Raw genomic sequence first — 4,407 nt, 5'->3', positions numbered from 1 at the left:
GGCAGGTGTCTCTCTGGAGCACTAACTTCAGTGTGCTTACTTAGCTCTAACCACCCCTCCACAGATAATGAGAGCTCAAGGATCATGTTCACTCTGCTGGGCCTTTGCTTGTAAGTTTTTCCCTGACCTTCCTTAATGCTTGTTCTGTGTGTTGCTAGTAGGCTGGTGTGATAGAGTGTGTGTGTGCGTGTGCGTGTCCATGCGCCTGTGGAACACTGGACATTGCCTTTATACATGAAATAATATAAACGCTTAGACTGTTTCCAATGTGTCATTATTATAAATAAAGCTTGGATGACTGTCTCTCCGTATAATATTTTGTGGGGTTTTTTTTTTCATTATTTCAGCTCATTTCCTTCACATAAATTTCTTAAGTGGACTTATTGGTTAATGCTGTTATAAAAACGTTCATGTCATTAATTCCTCCCGCCAAACTTCTTGGCAGAGAAGTCAGGCTAACCTACAGCCCCGTTAGCAGTATATGAGAGAACACCTACTTCCCAATACTCTCTCCCTTTGGAAAACATTTGTACTTGGTAGTACCCATTTTAAATCTTGTCAAACAGGGCTGTATCCTCCTTTTGAATCTTTGTTTAAAGGACTTGCCAGGGATCCCTGGGTGGCGCAGCGATTTAGCGCCTGCCTTTGGCCCAGGGCACGATCCTAGAGACCCGGGATCAAATCCCACGTCGGGCTCCCGGTGCATGGAGCCTGCTTCTCCCTCTGCCTCTCTCTCTCTCTCTGTGACTATCATAAATAAATAAATAAATAAATAAATAAATAAATAAATAAATAACTTGCCAGTCCTGGGCTGAGTTGATGAGACCCTCCTGCTCCAGTGAATAGGAAAGCAAGTGAGCCCCTCCAGGCTGATAACTCAGTTTTATGCTGTAGGGAGGTAGGCACAGCCTTAAATCCCTAATCTGTTGGACTTGCTGTTAGGAGGAAGAGATTCGCATTAGTTATAGCAAAACTGCAGTAAGGTGTTTGTCTTTCACCACCATTTAAACAGTAAGTCTTAAGCCACTCCTTCAATGGATTAGTCAGCAATTTAGGAAAACAGTTCACTAAACTCGGGTGGGTTTTTCCTCTGCAAGAAATCCTGGTAGGGCGGAGAGCCGTAGAGGAGCTCTTTTTGGTTAAGAAAGTGGTTCTCAAAAAAAAAAAAGAAAAAAAGAAAGTGGTTCTCAAAAGATAGGGTGTGCCCAAATCCCTGGGGGAAACTTGTAGAAGTGTATTTTGGGGCCCACCACCAGAGTCTGATTCCCTACATGGGGTGCGGTCCAGGAATCTGTGCTTAACACATGTGCTGGGTGATTTTAATACCCATGATCTATGGACCACATTTTAAGCAACACTGCCCTTAAAATAAAATGATAGTATCTGCTCTTAAGATTTTTTTTTTGTAAGCTAAAACCACCTTACTGAGGTTGTAAGGCACTGAAATTTGGAGTCTTTTTTTTTTTTTTTTTTTTGAAATTTGGAGTCTTGATCAAGCTTGGTTCTCAGGACTCCCAGCCTTATTCTTGGTGCTCAAGGTTTGCTGGAATGAACAGATCTCGTCGTTTACGAGAGCACGCCCAGCTCCTCAGCTCCTATCGGATTGTTAGACAACCGAAGCCTGTCGTTCTCGCCCTGGCCAAATCCATGACATATTTGCAGAGCTGAGAGCTATGGATTTGACTGCGAAGAGCTGATATTTGAGAGAAATGGGTTTTTCCTCTCCTCCCCTCTCCCTCCTTTCTATATGACAATTCATCTTCTACATCACTGAAAAGACCATCTAACTTGATCTCCTACGTCCCAGAACCCTCTCCACCAGGAAACATCTCGGCCTTCACTAGGTCCCTCATCCTGCCCCAGACGATGGTCCGAATCTCTACCAAAAAGCTACACACACACAGACACACACGGACACACTCAGGGCCTTGTCCGATCCCCTTCTCCCTTCTCAGTTGGCTTAGCCCATCACTTCTCTCCGAGAGTCTCCTTCTCTTCTGCTGACAAACACATCTAGATTTCTCTTGTCCTAAAGTAAGTCCTTCATCCATCTTGTGTCCTCCTTATCCCCTATCATTTATTTCACGCATGAGCATCCTGAAAGACAGGTCTACACTCTCCATCTCTTTTTTATCATCTATCTACTCCTTACATTCTGCCCTCCACCCCACTCACCTCACCAAAAACAGTTTTAGTTTTTTCCTAAAAAGTTACTAAAAACACACACACACACACACAAAAACAAAAACAAAAAAACAAAACAAAACAAAAACCTCCTTCTTCATCACCAAAAGCAATTTTCTTCAGTCCCTGTTAGTCTCTGTGAAATCTGGCATGATCCAACCATCTGGTCAACAAGTATTTATTGAGCGTCCACATCAATGTTCACCTCAGCCATTGTCCCCTTAATATTTGCATTACATTGTCTTCTTTGAAGCTGAACAATTCTGCTCATCCAACACTCTCCCCATTCCTTCTGCTCCCTGGGCCATTTCTCTTTTCTTCTCAGCTTCCAGATGAAGTCGGTCTTCTGGGTGTCCTCTCCAGCCTTTCCTTTCTTTCGACACTTTCTTTCTGGCTAGACTACATTTACTTTCACACCCTACAAATCTATAATTCTACCCTGGCTCCGCACCCATTTTTCCAGACTCACCTTTCCAGTGATTTCCTGGCTGGCCTGTCAAATGCAACAAGCCAAACTTTTCCTCAAACTGTTTCTTCTATCTTCCTTAAGTTAATTGTAACATCAGTCCCTCAGGTACTCAGGACAGAAACCCCCTGAGTCATCTCTGATTCCATCCTCTTCCTTGTCCCCAGCATCGGTTTGGCACCAATGATCATCTCTCTGAATTATTGCTCCCATCGTGGTCTCTTGTTCACTTTGCTGCGTTAACCTTATTACTCTGACCGATGCAGCAGCCTCTAACTGCTCCTCTTGATTGCTCCACTCCCTGCCTTCACCAGCTGCTGGCTTGATCTTCAGCTATGGGAACCACAAAGGAGCCTATCATCACTTCCTTAGCAGGGATCTTTGAGAGAATGCCTGTATTACCCTCCCTGGAAGGCAGGCGCTTGGACCCTGAGGGCATGGGTCTAATTGTCTTATCAGGGTCATGGAGACTAGTGACTGGAATCGTTCCTATCATCCTCTCACAACTGTGATAAGAAAATCAGGATCCTGAAGCATGTGTCCTTAGGGGGAGGCCTTTTGGTTCTGGCTGATTCTCATCTGTGGCTGAGAAGCGTGTTCAATAGTCTTGTCCTTAGGTCTATCTGTACTGTAGAGTGCTTCCTGTAGGGAATGCCCATTACCAAGACGTTTCTGTTGGAGACATTATCTCCTCTTTGAGTTCTTGAGTGTCAACTGACTTGTGGCTAACTGGTCCATACAGTTGGGAATAGGGATTTCTTTTGTACTTGTCTCACTAGGTACGTTTTGACTCTATAAATAATAGAGTCAAATATTTGATGCCAAATATTTGTATTGTGCTTTATAGCTCCTTTTAGTTAATAGGACCCCATTTCACAAGAGAGGAAACTGAGACTTGGAGAGGCTGCGTGACTTGCATGCCTTGTAAGTGGCAAGGCAGAGGCTCAAAGGTAAGAGTCAAGGCGGGGAAACTGTGAGCTGTTGTTGAGCAGCAGGACTGTCACCGAGGGCACGGCCTCTCCAGTTTGGGCTCTTCTAACCCTTCCTCAGGAGAGCTGAAGTAAGGGATGGAGAAAAGATGACTGCCCCGCCCTGAGTCCTTAGTCTCCCACAAGCAGAGTGGTCTGAGCCCTGGGGGAACTCAGCACATTTTCAGGGGCAAGTGATGTGACACCAGGTTATTTCTGCCAATTTTCCTAGTATCTCCTTTTCTGTGATGATGTCAGTGAGTTACAATGGTTGTTGACCCCTTGGGGTGATAAAACTACTGTCAGAAGACCCAAGTGTGATATAGCCTAAGATGGATAGTTTAAAAGAAGCTCCCTCAGAGGAGGAGCCTGCATCAGGAGCCAGTGGGAGCACCAGGGCTGGTACGAGGTAGGGCGTTCCTCACTTGGAGTCCTGGAACCCTCCACGGGTCTCTTGGCTACCACTGCAGGGAGAGAGCTCTCAGCAAAGCAGCTATTAAACTGCGTCTGGTGGGAGGTATCTAGCCCTCGTCTGAGTCCTCTCAGGGCTGCAGGGAAGGCAGAGGTTGATGGTGTTGATAGGCACTGTTTCTGCAGCCCTCTGGTTACTCCACATGTATGAGGAGGCGGTGGGTGTGCTGTTGACTCAGCTGAAGGAGTGGTGGCCGCAGTGGTGATGCTGATGGAAGATAACATTCCCACACCACGGTAAATCACTCCTTAAAGGGAAACAAAGCCTATGTCTTACATGTGTGCATTGTGGGCAGAAGTTTATTCTTAGTGCCTGCT

This window comes from Vulpes lagopus, chromosome 1 (genome assembly GCF_018345385.1).
Source record: "Vulpes lagopus strain Blue_001 chromosome 1, ASM1834538v1, whole genome shotgun sequence".
Classification (NCBI taxonomy): domain Eukaryota; kingdom Metazoa; phylum Chordata; class Mammalia; order Carnivora; family Canidae; genus Vulpes; species Vulpes lagopus.
This window is presented reverse-complemented; position numbering follows the sequence as displayed.